The 26,499-nt window shown below is 42.7% G+C and overlaps 1 protein-coding gene across 4 annotated transcripts in view; it reads right to left on the bottom strand.

The window, feature by feature from the left end:
• CNNM2 (cyclin and CBS domain divalent metal cation transport mediator 2) overlaps window positions 1-26,499 on the bottom strand; it is a 145,192-nt gene that overhangs the window by 35,382 nt on the left and 83,311 nt on the right. Inside the window, exon 2 of one of the 4 annotated variants that reach the window (XR_006587265.1) lies at window positions 11,951-12,045. The exons of the other annotated variants lie outside the window; for them this stretch is intronic. The gene's annotated coding sequence lies outside the window, so the exon portion shown is untranslated. The remainder of the gene's footprint in view (window positions 1-11,950; window positions 12,046-26,499) is intronic. 4 annotated transcript variants of the gene reach the window in all.

Raw genomic sequence — 26,499 nt, 5'->3', positions numbered from 1 at the left:
CCATTGACTGAGGAGGGCTGGGGAAGGCCCACGGTTGAAAGGACGAAATCAGTTCCATTTTAGACAGGGTAGGTGAGAGAGGCCAGTGGGTGGACAGAGGATAAAAAGAATGGGGTTTTGGAAGCCAAATATAAAAAACCACTTTAAGAAGCAGAGCGGAGGGGTGCCTGGGTGGCTCAGTCGGTTGAACGTCCGACTCTTGATTTTGGCTCAGGTCATGATCCCAAGCCCCACATCGGGCTCTGCGCCGTGTGGAGCCTTGCTTAGGATTCTCTCTTCCTTTCCCTCTGTACCTCCCCCTAGCTTGTGCCCGTGCTCGTGCTCTCTCTCTCTAAAATAAAAAAAAAAAATGTTTTTAAAGAAGCAGAGAGGAGTCAAAAGTATCAAATGCAACCAAAAAGGTCATGAAAGGCGATCACAGTGACCAAAGATGCTCAAGAAAGAAGAACCTAAGGACTGTCACATAAGTACCAGGCCCAAGTCCCTGTCCAGTGTGACTTCCACTCGGGCCCTTCTTGCTAACAGGGAGACACAAACTGGCCTGCCTCTGCCAGGTGGCCTCGCAGAAAGACCTACATCACTGAGACAGAACTGGGCTTGTCCTCTCCAAGTACCCGCTTCTGGAAAGGATTACCATCGGATCTCCGATCACCCAGGCTTCAAACTCTCAAACCGCTATGCCTCTCCTCTCCCTCATTTCTCCCCAGCCTTTTCCTCTTACTTTTCAGGGAAGAATCAATGTATCAAGTGCCCAAGACACACAGATCATTAAGTCTTTACAGGTAAGTACATGTGCAGAACCACTACCCAGGAGGACTAGCAGGGTCAAGGCAGAACAATGGTCCGAGGGGGTGAATGAGGCAGGAGGTGGGGGAGAGGAGCCCTGAGCAGGGAATCAGGAACAGAAGGGGACAGAAGTGCCCCCAGAGGATAAGCAGACTTCCGGTTCCAAGGCAGAGGCAGGCCTGCCTGTGGCCCCCCCGGTAGGACCTCCTTTCCCCAACCCCTTCTCTTTGTTGACAGCAGATCCCAAAATAGAAATCACCGTGATCCAGCAACATGCCACCTCACGATCACCCCAGAACAAGTGAAGCGATGCTCCTGCTTTCGTCAGCCGCATCTGGAACACGGTAAAAGACACACAAGAGATCAACTGAGAACAGAACTACCAAGGTCCCGTAAGATGTTAGAACTATGCCGCCCGAGGAGGAGATGAAGCGACCAGAGGCATTTAGCTAAAAGAGAAACCGTGAGCAGGTTTGAGACTTGACGAAGCCTTCAAGTCCCTGAAATGGAAAGCCATCACCGGTGCCTGTGCCCCCCACCTGACAGCTTGTTACCTGCACTTCTACCTTGATCTACCCCAAAGTTAAATGTCTCCTGAGGATGTGGGGCTCAAACTCCCGGACTGTGAGATCACGACCTAAGCCAAGATCTAGAGTCAGATGTTTAATGGACTGAGTCACCCAGGTGCCCCAAGATCTTAACCTGCTTGACGGCAGGGACCTTGGCTTTACTCGTCTTTGGATTTCCCTCCTCCCACCTGCCAAGTCTAGCACACCCCGTGACAACTGCCTCTTCCTGCTCCTGCAAATCTAAGCCTCACTGGGCCTCGACGAACTCCTGTCATCCCGCTCCTGGGTATTCATTTCCCATCTTCTGCTAAGTGAAGGAGAAAAAGAGGTAGAGTAGGGTTCAAAGGCCCTCAGAACCTGGCCCCACAGCGCCCTCCTTCCGCCTCTGTCTCCATACTCCTACGCTCTCACCAGCCAGCAGACGACTGGATTAAACCAAAGCCCCAAGGCTTCACTCCAACTCTTCCTCTGCTCAGAGGCTCTCCTCACGGTCCTGGATCCTTGCTGTCCCTGTCAACGCAGCCCCAGCTTCAACTCCTCTCCAAACGTCACCTCCTTGGTACCCCAAAGCAGAAACTGCCTTTTCCATTTCTCAACTCCTGCACCATCATCTACATTTCTCCTAAGGGGCAGTCACTTGCTGCCTCATCGTAAGGGATGTGATCTTCTCTCCTGCTAGCTCCGAATGCTCACACCCCACTCCACCCAGCAGGTAGGAAGGAGCCTCTCCCAGAAGGGGTCGGCAATCACAGTACCCCAGCCCTTGCACTCACTGCCGTAACACAACTCTCTGGGGCTACCGTCCCCCCAGAGCCATGCCACAGTCCCCATCATCCCCGAGCTCATGTGCCTGCATCTCTAACCCACATTACTCCTAACAGTAGATAGGTCCTATCCCCCCATTCATTTCCCACTCAATTCAACAACTCCAAAAAAATAATAAGTAGCGTGAGTTATAAGCCACATTACACAAACATAAAGCCATTTTCTCATACTTTTTGTTATTAAAATGTGGGTGACTTCTTATACGCGCCTCCTAGGTCTTCCACTGACTAATGCAGGGACAGACAGCATAGAACAGGAGACCAGTGGCCACACTTGCTTAAGGAGAGCCAATACAGTTTCATTTAGGGAGCTATCACCTAGCTTTTTCTGTACTATTTAAAACTATCCAGAAACAACAAATTCATGTGCACTTTTTTTTTTTTAAGTACTTATTTTACCTTACCATCCCCACCAGAGCGAAATGCATTTTTTCCAATTGAATTTTCCCACCATAAAGTACACCAGAAAAATGTGACACAGATCTTAAAATAGCCCTACATAAACAATACATGAGTATATATATAGCAGCACTTGCTGTATATAGAAATCACTGCTTTTAAGTGATGATAACTTTTGCTATTCTGGGAGACAAAAGCCCCCTTTTACCAAAAGTTTTACTACTTCCAAAAATTCCTGTGGCCGACCAGTAAGTGGCTGGCCGAAGTCTCTCTGGTGGGACAGCTCCTCCACTCCAGACATGTGGGGTCATCTCAGTCACCAACAACCTCACCCCCAGTTAGCTCATGTCTGCCGGGGGGCGGGGTGGGGGGTGTCTACTGGGGCCGAACACAGAATCATGGTTTCCTAAAATATCTAATTTGGGGGGCTGGGGGTAGGGTTGTATTGGACACAGATAACATTTCCTAATAGGACCATTTCCTGGAGAGAGCTCTGAATTTATCTACTAACTCAGTAGCTTACAGAGCTTTCAGGGAATGGCCCATTCATCAGCCAACTCAGTAAAGAGGTTGCTACTCACTGAGGTCTTCAACCTCCCAAGAACTTTTTTTTTTTTTTTTTTTAAAGCAGAAGCAAAGCAAGCGCCTTCCCAGACGAGGAGTGCAGAGCCCTGGGTGCTGTGCAGAGAACCCCCAGAAGTCAGAGCACATGGGCCCGATGTACCAGGGCACGGCTCTGATGCTGTGCCTACAGCTAACCTCTCTATGTTCTGTCAATATCTGCTTCTTGACATTCAGAGTTTGGTTCCACCTTTCGTGTGTGTGTGTGTGTGTGTGTGTGTGTGTGTGTGTGTGTGTGTGTTTTAAGTAGGCTCTGCACCCAGCATAGAGCCCAAAGTGGGGCTTGAACTCACAGCCCTGAGACAGAGACCTGAGCTGAGAACAAAAGTCAGACGCTTACCTGACTGGGCCACCAGGCACCCCTTCAACTTCCCATTCTAAACTGTACAGTTTTGCTCTATGTCCCTAAAACATCACTATCTGAAAAACTTAAGTTGAAAATAGCTTTTAAGACAATTTTGAAGGTATTGTGCTTGTAGCCATTCCTACAGTATTATCACTAAATGTCACCTCTCCACAAAAATCTCTCACGCACTAAGATCAGAAATAACATACATTGAGAAAATCCAATCCACGTGGTTCTCAGATTTTGACAGCCGTATCGGTGGAGATGGGGGGAAGCTATGGTTGCTGTGAAGGACGTGAACATTTATTTACACGTTATGAAAATCCTGAAATACACTGAAACCACAGACACCAGTCTGGTGAAATGCAGGCATACAAATATTCAGTGAATGAGTAAATCCACGAATTTAGGTCCTTTGAACAGATTTTCTATGTTCAATCTATACATACGACTTCCTGGGTTAAAAAAATGGTATTTCATTCATTCTCAAACTACCACCTGCACATTTTTAAAGGTATCTTCTGGACTCAGATTTTGTCTGGCATTTTTTTTTTAAGTTTATTTATTTTGAGAGAGAGAGAAATCCCGAGCAGGCTCTGCACCGGCAGCACGAGTCCAACACAGGGCTCTAACTCACAGACTATGAGATCTTGACCTGGCCATGACCAAGAGTAGGATACCTAACTTGCTGAGCCACCCAGGCATTCGTTTTGAAGTTGTAAACATATCTTCTCGTCATCACTGGAGAGATTGCATCTTTTTACAATATGCCCAATGATACTTCATCTAAGAATTTAACCTTGATATTTGGCAAATTTTTTTAAAGTTTACTTATTTCTTTTGAGAGAAAGAACACACATGGGAGGGGCAGAGAGAGAAGGAGAGACAGAACCCCAAGCAGGTGCCACACTGTCAGTGCAGAGCCCGACGTGGGGCTTGAGCTCACAAACCATGCGATCATGACCTGAGCCAAAATCAAGAGTCAGATGCTTACCCGACTGAGCCACTGGGGTGCCCCCCAAAAAACGTTTTTACATTCAACACTACACTCAACTGTCACCTACCATTTTCCCATGAGGCGTATGTTGTACCACTCATCAAATCTATGTTGAGTATATGTTTTATTCCCAGACAGGATTAAGTATATTTAGGTGTCTACCTCCTGAAGGAAACTTTTTTTTTTAAAAAGATTAGAAAATGATCCTTCCTATTAGAAAAGGGTTATTTGTTTTATAAGATGGGTCATTGTTACATTAGAATTTTATTGTGAGATCATATATTCATGTGAAGTTATAAGAACAGAAAGATCCCGTGTATTTTCACCCAGCTTTCGCCAATGGTAACATCTTGCAAAACTAGAACACATCACGACCAGGATATCGACACTGACCGAGTCATAGTACAGAACATTTCCATCCTCACAAGGATGTCTCCTGTTGCCCCTTTCCAACCACGCAGACTTTCCCTCGCACTCCCCTAAAGGGAGCATTTCAATAGTTTCTCTGGTGCAAGAAGAGCTTAGTTTTCTACTGGCAGCGATACTTAAGCTTTAGTTTTATAAGTTTACACAAATATCAACTCACAAAGTGAGTAATTAATAAGAAAACATTTTTCAGCCAACAAAAGCTTGTTTTACACACAACTTTTGGAAATTTAAGAGCTGGAGGGGGCCCTAATCCCGCCAAGATTAGCTAAGCGAGGCTTTCCTGGTTGAGGCACGAAAGGAGGCAGTTACGAACTATGAAGGCTCAGATAGGATTGTTTTCCAAGAGCAGCAGAGACACCGGCCTGGATTTAATAAGTGTCTGTAGAGCCACCTCTCCGGCAGTATCCTTTTCCAGGCAGCTCCTCGTTGGTTTCTCTCAATGTGATAGATTTTTGATGTGTCAACTTGGAGTGTAACAGTCCCCAGTAATTCAATTAAACACTAACCTAGGTGCTGCTGAGAAGGGATTTTGCAGCTATAATTAAAGGCCCCAGTGGGTTAACTTTCAGAGTGATTATCCTGGGTGGGCTTGACTTGATTAGCTAGAAGGCCTTAAAGGGGGAGGGGTGAAGACTTTCCGAGGGCGAGAAGAAGTGCTACCTGTTGAAAACAGCTGCAAACCATGCCTGGGTGTGATCTTCCCTACTGACTGTGGACTCTCTTAGCCTCCACAATCACAGAAGCCTGTTCCCTCTAACAAATCCCTTAACGGATATCTTGAGTGTGTATCTGTCCTCTACTTGTTCCGCTTGTTGGACAGACTCAGGATCCACACCACAAAGGGATTTAGAAAGCAGATACCAAAACAAAATTAGGATTAGATGAAGTTTTCTTTTCCCAAACCTGAGACAATGGAGGATTGTCTACGAAGACAAACTAATATGTATGCTGTGCCAGTGAGGCATGCTCAGTGAACTTCCTGACAGAAACAGCAAGTCAAGTCACCTTTTGGAACAACAACAAAAAATTAACCTAGACTAAACTGTAGTTGTATCTACAAGGAGCCAAATCATTTCTTTCAATCCATCCAAATGGACTCTCCTATTAAAGACAGCCATCTGGTCCTCCCACCTAAGCTAGGATTCCAGGCCGAGAACAATGGATGGGCTTGTATTCCCATACCACCTCCCACTTGGTTCTCGCTCTTTTGCTGGTCTTCAGTTTTGCTGCCAGATGCTTTAGCCAGAAACCCAAAGTAAGGCAATTAATAGAAGATTCCAGCCATTCTGTGACTTGCTTAACGGCCCATCCAAATGATTTGTGAGAAACTCTCGTGAACCAACAGAATAGAAACTGAAGAGTTTTTTCCATTATTCCTTTCTCCCAGAGTATTTAAAGACTTGGATTTTCCCATCTTTTGAGGAAATATTTTCTTATAAATAGTGAGGCATGCCGGGCATCTCCATTTCATCTTTTTTGGTGGTAACACTCACTGTACTCTCACTGGAATGTTTTCCTAGTAAATGATCAGCAGTGGAAAACATGGCTAAGACAAAAGATGGCTTTCAGGCGGAGAGGATGGGAACCTTCTCATCTTTCCCAAGAGACAGGTAGTTCTTCTATACAACTGTGGTGTTTATTTTAGAACTAATGAGCCTGTTTCTGACTTGTGGCCTTTGGCTGATGAGGACTGACTATACTAGTGAGAGAACAGTCCAACAGATTCAGAATAGTCCATCAAAACCAACAGGAGATTTCAAAAGGACAAAGATATTCCTGCTGCTAAGGCCAAATATCAGGGTTTTAATTTTATGGTTTTCTCTTCTGCTCCTTCCTTGCGTCTTACCTTTTTGGACCAATAATCATTTAGAACTCTGTTTTGTAGTCCAAAACTCTTGATGCCAATTCAGCTAGATTTCCTGGATGATTTCTACACACAACTAGACAAGATCAGTAACGATACCAAGCCATACATAAAAATATGATCCTCTTGTGATACTCGTAGTGAACAAAAATCATCTAAGTTCTAGACAAGCGCCAAAAACACTGCAGATCAAACTGCACTATACATTTGCTTTAGGGGCAAGCACTTTATTGTATTATTAAAAAAAATTTTTTTTAACGTTTACTTTTGAAACAGAGAGAGGGATAGAGTGTGAGTGGGTGAGGGACAGAGAGACAGGGAGACACAGAATCTGAAGCAGGCCCCAGTATCTTTAGCTGTCAGCACAGAGCCCAATGTGGGGCTCGAAACCCCCAACCACGAGATCATGACCTGAGCCAAAGTCGGATGCTTCAACGATTGAGCTACCCAGGAACCCCTAGGACCAGGCATTTTAAGGAAAGGGATGAGTAGGCATCCATTCTTTTTTCTTTTTCTTTTTTTTTTAAGCATGCTTAAAGGGCAAGCTAAGGGCTGATTTTGTTAGAGAGACCTATCCCCTTTCTTACTCAAGTCTCCTTCTCACAAAGTTCTTCCTGAGGACCTCAAGTTGGAGTGAGGAAGTAAAACTGCTATTGTACTGTACAATTAACATAAGCTAATAATTACATATTATGTAGTTAATCACCATGTGATAGGAGGGAAAAAGCTACAAGATCATCAAAAGTCACTGAGTCCTAAAGTTGAGGGAAAACAACATCATGCGGTTCAATTTCTTATCCAATGTATTAATCCTGCATGCAAATTTTATACAAATAACAGACTTGAAAAAAATTAGGCAGGCAAAAATATCCTGACGTTTTCCTTATTGTCCTGGCAGAAAACAAGTCCTAGCATTTTAGTCTTCATCTCCTACCCGTGACAAACTCCAGCACGTCGTTGTCATTTGAGAGAAGAAAAAAAAGATGTAATCAGATGACTTTAACAAGAAACATTTTCTATTATAAATTCTTTCACAACTGCTTCTTCACACCTTCTCCACTATCTGTCTCTCCCCCAGTGTCTCTGAAAACTATGCTGGAGATAGAGATTGTTTTCAACGAGGAAAAAAAAAAAAATCACCACCTAAATTTCACCAGTAGAAGCCTGGTTAAAGAAATTCTAGTACGTCCATACAATGGAACACGATGAAGCTATTAAAAAAAAAAAAAAAAAAAAAAAACCAAAGTAGGTCTACATAAATTATTATGAAAAGTTATCCAAAATACATTAAGGGAAAAAAGCCTGGAATGTTGTCCACAGTATAATCCCATTTGCATAAACTGTATACATCTAGAAAAATTCCGTCAAAAAAAATAGGTAACCATGTTCACTGAAATATGTAGTAACATTACAAGTTTGTGTCTTACAGATAGTAATTCTGACAAAATCTATTTTTTTGTACAAAGTGAGGCAAAATCTTGTCCTATTCCTCAAAAAATGAAAAAAAGAGATTTATACCTGCATATAGTACATTATTGTATATAATCCTAATGAGAGGATGTTTGACTAGGAATGAATGAGCACAGAATCCTCTGTCAACAGAATCCTCTTAAACATCACCTGACAATCCTCTGGGCTCTACTGCTTACTCCTTCCTCGGCACCCAGCTCCACACAGATGTGGACTGGCTTTCTGCTCGTGCCATCAGCATAAGCAGATACCACGTTGTGACAGGACTCACGATGCGGCTCAAAGTGCTGCTGGCTTCTGCCAGGGGACTTCCGAAGTCTCTGCAGTTAGGCGCATGCAATCCGGAACAGCGAAGAACCCATGCCCCTGGGAGGAAACTTCCTCCTCTTGTTCCGGAGCACAGTTCTAGGAGCATTCCATATGGCTTCTCAAAATGTCCTAGGTAGGCAACATCTGTGGCCTGTAGCCACAGCCAAAACACTATCATATCCTTGAATTTCTTTCCCTCCTTCCCATTTCACTTTCTTTGTCCCGAACACCTGTTCCCTGGGATCCCATTCCAAATAACCTTCCCTGTACTCAAGCCTTTGTATCAGGCCAAAGTTCTGGCTAAAACATCATCAGATGAGTGGGAAAGTTTCTCTACCAACCAGTTTCTGGCTTCATACATCTCATTGTCTTTTATTTCCACGAGTCTGGTGCCAGGTGTGTTGGGACACATTTGTGTCCTGACACGACGAATGCTGGGCCTGCACGTTTGGGTCACAATGGGCAGGAGTATTTCTCCCTGCCTTTTCTACACTGGGTTGGCTAGCAGTAACTTAACACATAGAAGGGACTGCAGACCCTAACCAGATGTATGCCCAGCTCAACTTCCCCACAGCTGGACTCCAAAAAATGCCTGGGACCACTCTGACATCACCAGACAGGAGCGTGAGAGAGGGTAAATCAAAGAGGCAAGAGAACAATCCTGACCAATTGTAGTTAAAACATCTGGACTTTGCAAATTTTACTAAAACATATGATCATGTAAACACATTTGCTAGAGCCCTTTGCGGCACCTATGCATGTGAAAAGCACTTAACCCTAAACTTCATTAGCTTTATGGTAAGTCTGCTTTCTACTACGTGGTAATCAGGTAATGGTAACCAAAGTAGATAACGCACAGACTGAAAACTCTCAAATCTATATACCACCACCACCCTCCAGTCCAGTCTTCTCTCCTCAACTTCAGATATAAAAAATATCCCAACTGGGGGTGCCTGGGTGGCTCAGTTGGCTAAAGGTCCGACTCCTGGTTTTGGCTCAGGTCATGATCTTGTGGATTGTGAGTTTGAGCCCCGTGTGGCGCTCCCAGGCTGGCAGCACGGAGCCTGCTTGGGATTCTCTCTCTCCCTCTCTCTCTCTACCCCTCCCCCATTCGTGTTGTCTGTCTCTCTCTCAAAAAAAAAAATAAATGAAAACTTTAAAAGAGGTCCCAACAGCCTACTTCATTCTCTTCACTTGTCCTACGAGCATCTCAAGTTCAACACATCCAAAACATCCAATCTGTTCCTCCACTTCCATTCCTCTTGCCGACTAATGGCACCAGTCAGTATCTATCAAATGTGAAATCGAGGCAGTCATCTTAGATTCCTCCTTTTCCTCTAGGTCCACCCTGCTAGGACAGATTGGTTGCCAAACACTGTGCTAAATTCTAAATTTAAGACTGTCTCCTAAATATCTATTGAATCTCTCCAATAATCGCCAACCCCATTACCAGCTCACTAATTACAGGTCCTCACGATTTCTCTTCTGAACTGCAACAACCTTCCAACATCTCATCGTAAAAAGCAAATCTCAACAGGTTATTTTCCTGCTTACGATTCTTAAGCGGCTGCCCAATACATTTAGGACAGTTTAAATGCTTCAGAATGGCCTGCAACACCCTTCATGACAGGATTCCCAGCCCTTTCTCCAGCCCCATCTCCTACATCTTTTCTCATTCCGCACCACAGCACAGCATCTGCCATGTTCCAAACCAGATGTTCAGTTTCACAGTTTCCTCTGCCAAGAACACCTTCTTCTTCCCTTGGCTCCTTGCCTATTACTCTTCCTCTGAGACACAATTCAAGTATCTTCTCATCCTGGAAGTCTTCCTAGCCTTGCCTATGCCAGCTGGGTTTGGTTGTCCTGTATCTGTTTCCATAGAGCCTTCGCTAGCTCCATCAACGCATCGATTATCCTGTCTCATAATTCTCCTCTGCGACACTGTGAGATTCTTGAAGGCAAGAGTTCTCTTTTATATCGAAAGCCTCAGAAACTAGCTAAGCACGGTGTCTGGTATACAATACTTTCAATAAATGCTAAAAAAAAAAAAAAAATAGCTCAAGTTAATCATAAGAAAGTGGGAAAGCAGATGAAGACCAGGAAAAAATGGTATTGCCTTTGCAAGCTCTTGTCATAGATTGTTTTTCTTCCTAGGGCACAATGAAGTAAATGAGGCCAGTGACTGCTGGTCGACTGTAATTTTAGCAACCATTTCCCAGAAGAGTGACCAATTGTTGTTACCTAATCTAAGGCCTTGTACATAAAAGACTCTTATTTCCCATTTAATTTAATTGAACTGATTTTATTATTTTAACTCCTATTGGCACCAAGTCCTAGAAAAGTTACAACACAGTTTATCCCCAGATGAAGCCAGCTTGAAAAGCAAGTAGTAATCAAACCCTATTCTCCTTCCTGTTGAGTCTGAGAATATCTTCAAAGAATTTTCATTGTCTTCTTAAACATACGACACGAATTCAGCCTGGAAACCAAGACTCATTCAAATAGGATAGCTCATCAGGTTAAAAAAATATATATATGCATTTACTTACTGAATGAATGAATGTTCAAAAGATCTCAACATTCAATTTTTCATGTAAAGATCTTTAAAAAGAGAACATCCTTCTAAGGGATCTGCCCCTCGATAAAAAATGTTAACATTCATGCCTTAAGCTTTCTAGGAGAAGATGCTACAACCACCTAGTAAGAACATCACCTTGGTTCCTAACATAACATTCAGAATATCTAGGTCACCCTTGGCCACTGATCCTCACGGTAAGAGTCACAGGTTTTATAGTTCAAGTATGTATGAGGGGACCCCAGAGAATATGGTCAGTGTTTAAGGGGCTTAAAATTACAACTAGATCTGGGTTTGGATCCTTTGGTTCTGGTGTAACTAATCGCCTGTAAGATAGAGATAAATCTTAAGTTTACTATGAAAATTGAATGGTAAAAATTTAGAATTTAACACCATACCTGGCACATAGTAAGTACTCAAAAAATGATGATGACTATGTTACTAATGAATTTTCTCCTGGTTCTGAAAGTTAAAAATTATCTCAAATGTACATGTTTAATACCTTTTAATATATGTAGAAACAGGACCCGGGGATCATTGGGACTACTCAGCTACAAGTAGCTTTTAAAATACAGGTTATAGGCTTCTATCAAAGAAAGTAACTTATATTACCTGAGCATTCAATCCTACGCAGGTTTGTTTTGTCTTAAAGTTCTTCAATGTAGTAACTCTACCCATTGTTCACTCTGTTTCTCGAAACCGAGATTTTGCAGCTAGGTGGATCACATGGGTTACGGAGGTTGTCCTCCCTCCCCTCTCACCTCTAGAAGTAGTTGCTCCCGCTTACTGGATGAGGCAGTGGGGAGGGCGGCCCATGAAGGAAGCTTGTACAGCCACTGCCTTTGTCATATTTCCTCTGTGAAGAAACAGAAGACTTCAGTTCCTGGGATTGGTTAAACTCTAGGTTAGAGAACTAAGGAACTACTTTGTATTTTACTCGGAGTCTCCTCTCGCTCTGTGCATGGGACCACTGCAGCAAAACCGTCGCGCACTTTTTGCATCTTTGTCAGGAAACTGGAATGATAATAAACACAGGTGGCTTGCAATACACAATAAAGTCAGAGAAGCTGGCACAGAGCAGAGAAAGGCTCAGAGACTGAGGGAATGAGAAGCAGAAACACCAACGAAAGACCAAGTTATATGCAACGACCACACCAACCCTGACATTTGCAAAGATAATGCCAAGATTACGATGTTTAAGATCTGAATTCACTTGCGGTCCCCTCTGGTGCAGGTCATGGATTCGTTCATCAAATATTTTTACTGAGCACTAGGGATTAAAACAAAAAAACACATACAAATAAGACGTTACGGTCAAGGAACCGGAAGTCAGGTGGGGAAGACAAGGCAAGTAAAATTCCAATATGGTAGACTCTCCCTTAAGCTGACCTCTGTGTAACAACTTGCTGATGAATGGACACACTCCATTCTCCCTGTGAAACACACGGACCAAGGACTCCAGCACACTGAATGCTTTGGGCTCGTAGGTTACCATCTAGTACTCTACCTCCTCTGCTCCCATAGATTAAGAAGAAGGTCTACTAAGAATTGGGTATTGTTGTTCCCAAACCTATTTATGGTATCTGTACTTGATGCCACACCTATGTAACTTAAAAATTATAGAAACTGACAACAATAAAGAGTTGTTGTTTCTATGGCAACTGTGATCAACTGTGAACATGAGGAATACTCTACGAAGATTCTGCACTAGGATGGCTGCAAAAATGCTTTTTATCGTTTGTCTACTGAAAAAAAAGAAAACTGAAGTTTAGAGAAGATTTAAAGAAGTTAGGGAAGATAAATTATAGATGAGCTTCATACGTTGTCACAGGAAACACCAATCAGTGAACCCATGCTCAAAAGAAAATGCCCTGGATCTGTATCAGAAAAACAGCAATACTATTTTCCAATGCCTGCTGCAATAAATTAACTCAGGCAAAGAACAGTAATGGCTGCTCAAACCATTAAGGGAAAGGTTGATGGAGAACAGAAGATTCACGTGGTGCCAAAGCACTGCTCTGAGGATTACTGCTAATCCCAAAGGGGAGAACCTAGGTTTACAGTGGAGACCACGGGCAGTGATCAAATTTAACATCATTAACAGTGGAAAATCAGACTTCATGTGCTACCTGATGTGATACGCTCTGAAGTACATTTCATCCTCTATGAAGTATTCCTGCCAAAAGTACTTAATCAAAAACTTGAATCCCATTTCCGGTGTAGAGGAAATACAGGATAGAGAGATGAAATGCTATCATGAGGAAACAATCATAGAAACCCAAACTGTAGGACACGACCAAAGAACTAGACTGCTTTCTTTAAAAAGTCAATGTCGTCATTCATTTTGTTTGGTGTTATTTGAATAAACAATTTGGTGACGTAGGAAAATATCTCTTTTAGAGTTACCAGGCAGTCAAACAACAGGATGTCTTGAATTTGTTTTTAAAATACTATAGCAAAGAAAAAAGATTAATGAAGCTTATGTGGCAAAATCTTGACAGTTACCAAATTGGTGTTGGCTATGCTGTGGTTCATTGCCTATTTTCTCTACTTTTGTGTATGTTTGTAACTTACACAAAATGGCAAACAGCCAATATCATGAGAAAACTAGTCAGAGGGAGAGGGTTTTTCTAGCTTAGAAGAGAAAAAAGAATCACCAAATCCAATACACAAAATCTTGATTGAATCCTTGTCAGAAAAAAACTGTAAGTTGTCAGCTTTTTGAAAACTGACCATTGGAAAACTACGAATATGGACTAGATAGAAAAATGACTTTGGAGAACTACAAACTTCTTAGTGATGATGGAATTAGGATTATGCAGGACAAGTACGCTGAACGTTTCAGAGGGAAGTGCCGTGATGTCTGCAATTTACCTTGCAATGGTTCAGGAAAAAAAAAAAAACCACAACATTAAGAACTATCAAATCTAGGAATTAGGTATATGAATATTCATTATACTAGCTTTTCGACTTTTTTGCATTTTTGAACATCTTCATAATCGAAAGTTTTAAACAGTTTGTCGCATGACTGCAAGTGTTTTTGAAATCGTGTATTTAAGGTATGTCTACGTGGTTTTTAAAGATTCCATCCTTCAGTTACCTTTAGTTGGCTCATTAAACAACAGAGTTAAGAGGGGGAGGGGATCCGGTGGTGTGTTGATAAATGTTTAACAACTAGTTCTCTGGAAAAAACAGCTCTGATTTGTAGCATTTGCCAGTTACCATGGTGTAAATATTCCTACTACGACTGAGTCCAAGTTACTACCAGAATGTCACTGAACACAGAGTTGGAAAGAGAATACAATCAGTCTTTCAAGCTGATAGGAGCCAGTTCCAACACATCACTGGATCCAGATCATGACAGAGGGACGTTTCCGCTGTAACGGGAGAGAAAAAGATGGTCTGCAAAAAACAAAGAAGCAAAGTTTAAATCGGCTGACAAGGATGGGGCCCGAAGAGGTTTGAGCACAGAAGACAAAGTACGACAGCACCTTCCTCAAAGGATTGGTATGAAGATGAAACAAATTCTATATAAAATATTCAGCACAATGCTTGGCATACAATAGTGACTTACTAAGAACCTCCTGTCATTATTTCCTAACCTGATCCATCATCTAAAAGGTCATTTCCTCTTTTAAGAAATCATACCATGGGGGCGCCTGGGTGGCTCAGTGGGTTAAAGCGTCCAACTTTTGGTTTCAGCTCAGGTCATGATCTCCCAGTTTGTGAGTTCGAGCCCCACATCGGGCTCTGCATTGACAGTGTGGAGCCTGCTTGGGATTCTCTCTCTCTCTCTCTCTCTCTCTCTCTCTCTCTCTCTCTCTCTCGCCCCTCCCTTCTCTCTCCTTCCCTGGCCTCTCTTTCTCGCTCTCTCAAAATACATAATAAACTGTAAGAAGAAAAAAAAAAAAGAAGTCACACCATGATTGCCTCTAGAAAGGGGGAACTGAATGGCTAGGCAACTTGCAGACAGGGGTGGGAGGGGACCACTTCAGTTTTGAGCCTTTTAAGTTTTTAAGAATGTGAACATATTACTTATTCGAAATATAAATGAAATTAAAAGGTCTCAATTTTAGGACACGAGTCTCAGAAAGTACTCTGCTTCTCTTACTTTAAGCCACTACCTGGACATGTGCACAGTCAGGCATTCTTCCCTGTCACTCCTCACAGAAAAATTTCCCAGCCCCTCCCACAAACCCAGTAAGAAAGGTTCCAACTCAGCCCGCCCGCCTGGCCGGCAACCCAGCTCGGTCTCACAAGCCCGCATGTGCAGAAGTCACAAGCTTGGCGGCCTCAGTACCCACGACAAAACTCACAGGAAGGCTTCAATCACCCACAATGCCACATTTCACCTGAAATACATTCACTCAACAAATCTTTACCGAGTGCCCATATAATGTGGGCCAAGGAACACAGAGATGAGTGGATCATTCCAACCTCGAGGAGTTCTAATTGGGCCTCGGAAAGTCTCCTTTACTGGGAATTTACCTTAGGCAACGATCTTTAGGCTGAAATTACTACTAGAATATGGATGTGTTATACACACACACACACACACACACACACACACACACACACTAACACATATGTACATATAAACAATGGAAGGGATTCTTAAAGGAACTGATGTCTTCTGTAAATCTGCTGGAAAACACATTTTTTTAAATGAATCCTGTTTTGAAGCCATCAATTAGGGGTGTACTCTTCTGGGGAAAAAAAGTGTCTAGGAAAAGGAGAACATTAACATGATTCTTGGAGGTTCAACGGTGTTAAGTCCAACCCCTCACAGGACTCCACGCATCCCTTAGCAGGAGTTAAGGGAGAACGGTAACCCTCACAGTAGGACAATCCCCCTGCAGACCTCCTCCATCATCAAGGTCAAGTGGGAACTCCAGAACTCTGAGTGTTTTGGCAAGATGCTCCCTCTTTCTGCCCCTTTTTGCCCCTGTGCCCTTTCTGCACACAATATTCACAGCTCCTCCACCACCGTCTGCCTGGAAACCAGCAGGACTAATTCCATCATGTCTTTTATGCCAGTCACCACAGGAAGCCCAGGACTCCAAGGTCATCCCTCATTTTTCACCAGCCTTGAGCGGCTTCCTCACACAGATACATCTCATACTCTACCGAAGACTCGGAAGAAACACTGGCAGATCTCTGGAGCTCTCTCTCTTCTCCAATATTCTATAAATTCCTATCTCTTTGATCTCCCTAAACTCTCAACTCTGTCTCCAACTCAAGGAGACTGCCAGGCTCTGTTTAGGTTGCCCCTCCTTGTACTAGGACCTCCAGGTAATAAGCCGGGGTAATTACAGGTCTCACCTTCTCTCAGGGATCATTTTCCTTCATTGCCCATTGTCCAACATCTGAAAATGGTTACTTCAATATACCTGCTACAGATTTCTGCTTGTTTAGGGATGGAGGGTAGATCTCATCCCCACTACTCAATTTCACAGGCACGAATGGAAGTCTCTCTTCCAACATTCTTATTGTCCACCGTTCTTATAGTCACTTTCTTCCACGGCTACTCCCTTGAACTCAACATTCACAATTACTACCACCCTGCCGTTATCTCAATTCCAAACATCTACTGTCCAACCACCACCTCCTATCTTTTTAGATCATTCCTGTTAGCATCCCCAATTCCAAAAATCCTTTGCCTCACTTCTAATCCCTTGTGCCTACCACCCTCATGCCCACTTTCCCCACCCGATCTAGCTTTAGTTCATTCTATTGTCAGTCATTTTAATTAGACCCTAAATTCCCAGGTCCCTCTCACTCCCCCTTATTTATTTGGCTAACCCACAACCCATGTTAAATTCAACTCACTAAGAAACAGTTTTTATTTTATATTTTTATCTTGTTTATTGTCTTCTATAAGTTCCATAAAAGCAGGGACTCTCATCCACTTTGTTTACTGCTGTGTTCTCACAGCTGAAAAACAGTTCCCAAGACATAGAAGATACATATTAAATATTTCTTGGTTTAAATAAAATCCAATGCTCAAAGTATTCAGGGGCACCTGGGTGGCTCAGTTGGTTAAGCGGCTGACTTCAGCTCAGGTCAGGATCGCACAGTTCGTGAGTTCGAGCTGTGCATCAGGCTCTCTGCTGTCAGCACAGAGCCCACTTTGGATCCTCTGGACCCCTCTCTGCTCCTCCCCTGCTCGCTCGCTCGCTCTCTCTCTCTCTCTCTCTCTCTCTCTCTCTCAAAATAAACTTTAAAAAAAAACTAACAAAAAATAAGTATTCAAATGGGAATACTAAAGTGAAATGTATCATCTTACCTAAAAAACCAAATTGCTTGTTGTTGTGGAAGAGGTGATCATTAAAACAGAGACCTGGAGGGGCGCCTGGGTGGCTCAGTCGGTTAAGCGTCTGACTTTGGCTCAGGTCATGATCTCAGAGTTGGTGGGTCCAAGCCCTGCGTCAGGCTCTGTGCTGGGTGTGGAGCCTGCTTGAGATTCTCTCTCTCCACACCGCGCCCTCCCTCCCACCCCCCCCCCCCCCCCGCCTCGTCTCACGTGCTTGCTTTCCCTGCTCTCACTCTCTCCCCAAGTAAACACACTTAAAAAAAGAGCCCTGGAATATGTATATACTTCCATCCTTATCTTTTTAACCTCCCTTTAATGTTTTCGTTTTTAAGTGTTATACACAGTTTCCACAAGATGGCAAACTAGGATGAGCTTCCAACTCAATTGTAGAGATTCCAGAAACAGGTTATCGAAACATAAAAGCAGTGAGAAAAACATTAGGCAACAGAGGGCTGCCAGATTTCAGCTGGGAGGAGAGGCCCATGCTTGCCCAGAGCAGGTGCCACGGAGAAGCCCGGGTAGGGGAGCAGTTTCTTTAGGGGTGTTGCTTTCTCTAGATTGCCCCCACTGCTCACTACTGCTCAGTACTACAGTGGTACGCTCGAGTGGGCCGGGCTGGGGAGCAGTTAAATAATAGGTACAAACCACTGCAAAGCCCCAAGTGCACCTTCCACTCCCTACTCACCTTCACAGCCAAGGTGGGGTGACGGCTATCGTCAGAGAAACTTCTCAGAGGCAACAAGCCAGGGATGTCCAGGGATGTGTCAACAGAGCAGATGGCTAATGCCCCAGAAAAAAAAAGAACTCCTAGGCAAATAGATGAATTTGCCCCAGGGGCACAACTGCTAGAGAGAAAAACAAAATCAAACCATCCATATCAGCCCAAACTCAAGTTGATGGATCAGTATGGAAGAGAGTAGATTAGTAAAGAGCTTCAAAGATGGACTCCGTACCTGGAAACATGTAGCAAGAACAAGTAGTATGACATTAAGAGCCAAGGAGAGTTAACAGCACATGAATTCTAAGAGCTGAGATTCAAGAACCCAACAGCTAGGCTACACAGCACAAGACTCGGTTAAGAAACTCTCCTAGAAGACACCAGAAAGGGATAAAAAGAGGGAGCACTCAAGAAACATTAACCGGTAGAGGACTGCAGGGGAAGCATCACCATCTCTGTGTAATAGGAGGCCCAGGTGTGGGGGACATGAAGAGAAATATATCTTACGACCTAATAATTGAGAACTCCCGGATTTAGAAAGAGATTCAGGGCTTTGGATTGAAAGGATTCAAAAAGGAAACAGAAAAGCAGGGGCGGGTGGAAGGTGGGTTTTACAACTAGTTACAGGGTAATGAAATGAAAAGTAACAAAAAAGAAAGAAAAACTCCAAGAGTTTATATAGAGAGAAAAAGTCAATCGTGTATAAAGGAGAACCAAGAATCAGACCGACTCCAGATTCCTCAAAAGCAACGCTGGTTCTAAGAAATTGAGGGGTATTTTCAAAGGTATGAGGGTGGGGGCTGGTGTGAGGGGGAAGAACGTCGAAACTGAAAATTTATACTTAAATTACCATTTAAATACAAGGGTAAAATAAATCTGTTTCAAGCATACAAGGCCTTAGAAGATTTATCACACAAAGGCTTTCTTAGAAGTATTCTAAAAAGAAGAAGTACCTATTCTGGAATACCAGTTTACCACTAAGGTACAAAACAAAAAAAGTAAATCCATAGTAATTCCAGAACTAAAATTACTTAGAAATCAAAGCACTTTTGGGGCGCCTGGGTGGCGCAGTCGGTTAAGCGTCCGACTTCAGCCAGGTCACGATCTCGCGGTCCGTGAGTTCGAGCCCCACGTCAGGCTTTGGGCTGATGGCTCAGAGCCTGGAGCCTGTTTCCGATTCTGTGTCTCCCTCTCTCTCTGCCCCTCCCCCGTTCATGCTCTGTCTCTCTCTGTCCCAAAAATAAATAAACGTTGAAAAAAAAATTAAAAAAAAAAAAAGAAATCAAAGCACTTTTTTTGGGTGATGGGGCACAGTGGGGAGGGGGTTGTAGAAAGAAAGGGGAGAACATCTAAGATACCTGTCTTTTCTGAAGTATGTTGAGGGCAATACATACATTTAATGGTTTAAAATAGGAAAAAGGTTTTCAATAGGAAAAACAAACACAAGTATGTATATTAATCAAATTAGGAGTTAAGGACAGCTATCAAAAGAATAAAAGTAGAATGTACAACTTTCAAACCAAGGAAATACTGGATTTATCCAATAATGGGGGGAAAAAAAGCAAAAATAAACTGAAAACTTGAAATAAAATGGATTAAAAAGCCAAAATATAGACCCATTTTAGGAGTACCTCGGTGGCTCACTCAGTTAAACATCCGACTCTTAATGTCAGCTCAGGTCGTAATCTCATACCCTGTGATTTCACTCACATGTGGACTTTAAGAAACAAGCAAAGGGGGGGGGGGGAAGAGACAAACCAAGAAACAGTTTTTTGTTTTGTCTTTTTTGTTTGTTTGTTTTTTTGAGACAGTGCACATGCATGAGCAGGGGAAGGTCAGAGAGAAAGGAGAGAGAGAATCCCAAGCAGGCTCAATGCTCAGCTCAATCTCACAACCCTAAGATCATGACCTGAGTCCAAAGCAAGAGTCAGACACTTAACTGAGTGAGCCTCCCAGGCGCCCCGTAGACTCTTTAAACTAGAGAGAACAAACTGATGGTTACCAGAGGGGAGGTGTGTGTTGGGGGGTGGGGGGTGGGGAAACAGGTGATGGGAATTAAGGAGTGTACTTGCTGTGATGAGCAGTGGGTGATGTATGGAAGTGCTGAATCACTACACTGTATACCTGAAATTACACTGTCTGTTAACTATACTGGAATTAAACTTAAAAAATGTCCACATATTGATACACGAACATAATGATTTTTAGTGGCTAAATAGTAGTTCTGTGTTGTATAGCCCTAATTGTTACGTATCTACTACACATAATTGTTATTTATCTGTTAGATATTTCATGTTCTTCCCAATGTTTCATCTTTCATGTAATGTTGGGTAATTCCTTCCGGGAAAACTACCCTTCCCTGACTGCCAGCTCCACACAGTGTAGAGGGGGCCCACAAAGGTGAGGCTGTGGTAAGGCTGTCCCCTCCGCCACTGTGTTCTCCTCCTCTAGTGGACAACTCCCATTACCACATTAAAAGACTGAAATCCTTCCCACCTTTAAAACCAAAATACTTCTCCAGATCCCCTCTCTCTTTTCTGCGATCACTCCATTTCTTTACTTCTCTTCGTAGCAAAACCCCTCAAAGAATGGTTTCCGTCCACGGTCTCCATTTCTTCCTCAACATGCTCCATATCAGTCTTGTCCAATGAAACCACTTATGAAGACCTCCCATGACCTCTCATTTGGCTAAACCCAACGATCAATTCTTAGCCCTCATCTTATTTTGATAACTTCTTTCTTGCAACAATCTCTTCACTTGGCTTCCACCACAATTCCCTGGCTCTTCTCCTTAATGGCCACACCACCTCAATCTCCTTTGCAAATTGCTCTCATTTCAGTGACCTCTTGAAGCCAGAGAGCTCTGGACCTTCATTCTTGGAACTCCTCCCCTCTCCCTGGTCACTAACTCGTTTTGAGTACTGATCCCATTTAGTCTCCAAGTTTTAAATATCATCTATACACTGATGACCCCTATTTATGCCCATCCCAGTCACTCCTCTGCATTCCAGATTTACATATCCAACCGCCTACTTAACATCCCTCCCCAGGCTACAAACCAAGTGTATCAAGCTTTATATTAAATTCTCAAATTATGTTCCTCCTTTATTGGGGGGGTAAGAGATGTATCAACATTCATCCAATTGTTCAAACCAAAAGCCTAGGCCTCCTCCTCAACTTTTCACTTCCACTCCTCTGAAAAATATCCCAGATTTGACCTCTTCTCACCACGTCTACCTCCTTGGTGCCAGTCACCATTCTCGCTCGCCTGAACTGCTACGATGGTTCACTAACTGGCCTTCCTGCCTTACACCCGCTTTCTATGAGCAATCCCTTGCAGAACGACCAAAGTAATCTTTCAGAAAGGTCACTAAGATTCTGTCACTTCTCCGCTTGAAACCCTCCAAAAGACTCCCCTATCATACCTAGAGTTAAAAACAAACCCCTTACCACAATCTGCAAGGCCTTACAAACCCCTGCTGATCTTTGGTACTTTAACCCCCACCATCCCTCGCCTGGCTTCCTTTTCTCTAGAAAGGTTTGGCTGGTCCTTAAGTATGCAAATATATTCCTGTCTAAGGATCTCTGCTCTCCCTGTTTCTACTTGGGGACCATTCTACCCTAGATCTTCAGGTTACTTACTCCCCTATTTCTTTCAAGTCTCTGCTCAAATGTTACCTGTCCTGCCCCATCCTATCCAAAATAGTTCCTCTGTACCATGGTCCATATGCACATTTTCTGTGCTGTATGCAACACTTATCAGGATATGATATTTTATTTCACGTGCACTCTTTTAGTCTGTTCTCCACCTAGATACAGAACGCACAAATGCAGGGACATTATCTTAGGGACACCATAGCCTCCATGCCTAGAACACTGTCTGGCACACAGTAGGGGCCTAATCCTTGAATAATACTGACTGAACATCCATACATCATTATACATCTGTCTACTACAGACTAATGATCCATTTTTTCCTACCCCTCCAATAATCAAGATATTCAGACAAGAACGGTGTAAAAAAAAAAAAAACAATTTCAGGCCTAAGTGACAGTCTAAAAGAAAACAAAACATCCATCTGTGTACCTACTAGGCATTTTAAGGAATCAAACATTATAAATATAGCTGAGCCACCTGAATACCCAACTCCACCAAGGCAACTTAGTATCAGGTTTAACAGAAAACCTCAAGGACAGAAAAGTGTTTTGAAGATTCACCCATTATTTTTCACCTGTCTTTCTGAACTGGAAAATACAATTATTTGACAAAGTATTCTACTAAACAAAAAAATCCATGGTGCAGTGAGATTTGGGTTTTGGGATAGAGAAAACCAAAGAAAGGAAGAAGCAAATACTAGGGACATGGGCACAAAGGAGACAGCTGGTTGGGTGGGCACTGCAGGAGGATTACAAACAAAGCCTGGCTGAGGCAGCAGGTTCTAAGAAGGGACACATCCAATGACATCAGACGAAGTTTCGACAGCCCTAACATAACCACCGAGTTTGGCCTGCCTGCAAATATCGAAGCTGATAAGGAAATGCTGTACGTATAGGACAGAGGGGCAACAGCTGTTGGCTCAAGAGTAAGAGGGAGATTCAAAGAAAGATAAATAGGAGACAGATGGGAAATCTTTTCAATTAGAATCAAACAAGATTTAATGAAGTCCTAGTTAAACTGGAAACACCATGGCCCAAGAAAAACAGATCTTTGAGAGCTTTGTCTCTGAAGGGCGGTATCAGTAATGCAACAGAACAATGTCACGTGCCATCGCATCTCTGCCATATCCATAGTATCCAATACTGCTCTGCCACAAAAGATACTGGCCCCAGAGAGAATATCTGACTCTAGTCTGGAGGGGGTGGGAATGGGGGTGGGGGAGGGCGGAAATCAAGATGGGACTCCAATAGCTGGTTTCTGCCAGAAAGTCTAGAAAGGAGCCAGTTTAAAGGGCCAAATGGCAACCTGACCATTGTTTCCAGAATTCAGAAGTCTTAATGATATTCAAAAGGGGGACAAATCTTCTGAACTGTATGACACCTGTGGTGAAGAGGGCACGTGGAGGTTCAACACCAGTCAGGCTTACCTAGCTGACCTGGAACCTTTCTGTCACTATGTCATCTGCCTACAGGGGCATCTTTCTCTTAATTCACATCAAAGATATTATTTGTGCTAGAGATGACCTGTGGTAAAAGATTACCATGCACCTGAATTTCCAACAATATTAATTTAAAATGTTACATCAAGGGGCGACTGGGTAGCTCAGTTGGTTAAGCATCAGACTCTTGATTTCAGCTCAGGTCATGATCTCCCAGTCATGACGTGGAGCCCCGCAACAAGCTCTGGGCTGAGTGTGGAGCTTGCTTGGGATTCTCTCTCTCCTCCTCTCTCTGCCCCTCCCCTACTCCTGTGGGCACTCTCCCTCGCTCTCCTAAATATTTATTTAAATTTATATCAATCAACCCAAATTACGACATATGACTAAAGGACAAACTTCCACCCATGCAAATCAAACAGGAACGGTACCCAGGCAAGGTCTGGATGAGGACTGCAGAATCCTGTCACTTCTCAAGTAGGTAAGCCACAGTGGTCAAAAATTGGGTAAGTACAACATACAGAAAGAAGTGCAAGCATGAACGATCCCGTTACTATTCAAGGGGTTTATGCCAATAAAACCAGCCTGGAATTATTGGGGCACCTGGGTGGCTCAGTTGGTTAAGCGTCCAACTTTGGCTTATATCATGATCTCGAGGTTCATGAGTTAGAGCCCCATGCCAGGCTCTGTGCAGACAGAAGAGCTTGGAGCCTGCTTCAGATTCTGTGTCTCCCTCTCTCTCTGCCCCTCGCCTGCTCACACTCTCTCTCGACTTCAAAAATAAACGTTAAAAAATTTGTTAAAAAAAACACCAAGCCTGTAATTATTGATCCCCTGAGACCTATATTTACAACCTACAACCCTACAGTAACTATTTTGGTTGGGTAAATAAAGCTGTAACCCTTGAATGAAGAGAGAGAACTAACATTTTTGTTTAAGTTGTATTTATTGTAGTAATAACTTTTATAACCCTTATGCTCATTAGTGTATGCTCTTAAACTATTCAAAACTCTTGAGATTGTGACTTTATTAAAACCATACCCCAAAAATTTATTAGAAGTTTGAAATACTTGAAGAAATCAGATATATTAAATATCTAAGTATGGTTTGAAATGTTTAAGGAACTCTCATCAAATTCATAAATGGTATTAATAGGATTAATTTAAGTACTAGCAAATGTTTTTAATATTAACACAATATAAATCCACGAAATATTTGTAGGGTTGGTTATTTTTGTTTTGTTTTGTTTTAAGAGAGAGCCTGTGCATACACACATACAGGGTAGGGGCAGAGATGGAGAGAGAGCATCCCAAGCAGGCTCTGAACCCAATGGGCTCTATCTCACAACCACGAGATTATGACTTGAACCGAAATCAAGAATTGGACACTTAACCTACTGAGCCACCCAGGCGCCCTGTAGGGTATGTCTTAAAGGCTTAAAGAATAATAGGCTTTTGAAGTCATAATTGTAATAAGCTAAACTCTGACCAAAACAGAAGTAACTCACGGGGCTGCCCGGCAGAACAGGACCAGAGAGCTTACAATGAAATTCCTGCCCTGCCAGCTCACTTTGGGCAACTTACTAGAAGCTTTAGGCCTCAAGGTCTTTATTGGTAAAACAAAGTAATAGTACTTACATCAAAGCCCTTGGGAGGATTGAGTTAACATATATAAAGCATTTCAATGGTTACGCAGATTTTAAGTTGCTCTATAAACATCAGCTATGCTGCCTATCATATTCATCACTGGCTGATATCACCTGACAAGACTATGAATGCCCTGAGGACAAGACCATGTCCTATTTGTCTCTCTATATTCTTGGCATTTAGCACATTGTCAGGTACTCAGTAGGTACCCAAATATTGCCTGAATTTAATGGACTCATCTAAAATTCTAGCTGTTGGGCTGTGGGTTGCACACTGTAATACATAAAGAGAACCAACATGATAAACGGCGGGAGAAAAGATCAAAGGGCCCATAAAAACAAAACTCCAAAATTTTTATCCCATGAAAAAATATTTTCTTGGAATTTTTAAAAACTTATTCTATGAATTTCTCAAGGTCAAAAATATATGATGAGAAGTCCAGTTGGAATTGGCTCGTGGCAGCTGATCCAATGTGGACCCTAGATCTATATTTAGAGACTGCATACAGAATTTGAGATTCCAGGGTGCCTGGGTGGTTCAGCTGTTTGAGCGTCCGACTTCGGCTCAGGTCACGATCTCACAGTTCTGTGAGTTTGAGCCCCGGGTCGGGCTGCCTCCTCTCAATGCAGAGCCCGCTTCAGATCCTCTGTTCCCTTCTCTGTCTGTACCTCCCTCGCTCACTCTCACAAACATTAAAAAAAAGGGGGGGGGGATTTGAGATTTCTCCCCAATAAATTTAATCTAGCACAATTTACTGTAGAATTAATTACTTCAACTTTTTCCAACCACCAAAGTTTGTTTCTGAATTAAAGTACAATAGAGTCTTAACCCATTCAATACAGGTACTCTTTTATTTTCCATTGCTCTTACATTTTCCAGTTTAGTCTCACTTAGGGTAATTACTAGTAGTCTCGATGGAAAAATTTCCTGCCAGGTTGTTCCATTCACAGCCATTTAGAAAGCACTGCTTGCGTCAGACTCTGTTTTCTGCTTGGATAAGGGGCTGTTACTTCAGACCCCTATTTTTCTTGCTGTCCCATAGTCACACTTCATTGCATACACCCTGTGCTTGCTTCTAGTAATAGCCTTTCAAAGCAAAAGGCTTTATCTACCCACCAGGTTAGCAGATTCATCTTTCCTTAGAGTACTGAATAAGGCCAAAGAGGCTGTAATTCCACAAATAGACACCACATGACTGCAATAATAGTAACAATAATTCACAATTATTGAGTGCCTGTGCATACCAAGCACTATGTGTATCAGATTTCATTATCTGAGAACCCCATGAAGAAGAGATTAACTCCATTTTATAAGTCACAAAACAGACTTAAAAAGGCTAATGAACATTCTGCGGGCTTCTGTCCTCCCTTCCAAAGACTCTAGTTTACCCCAAATAGTTTCTCCTTACGAATAGGACCATCCTCATTTTCTAAGAAATTAAAGGCCAAAGATTATATAGCAGATTATATAGCATATAGTATGTGTATATGTGTGTGTAGGCAGTATATATGTAAGTATATATGTAGGTTATATATATGTAA

This window comes from Felis catus, chromosome D2 (assembly GCF_018350175.1).
Source record: "Felis catus isolate Fca126 chromosome D2, F.catus_Fca126_mat1.0, whole genome shotgun sequence".
NCBI classification, from domain to species: Eukaryota; Metazoa; Chordata; class Mammalia; order Carnivora; family Felidae; genus Felis; species Felis catus.
The sequence above is the reverse complement of the archived record's forward strand: the minus strand, read 5'-3'. Positions and strand labels throughout refer to the sequence as shown.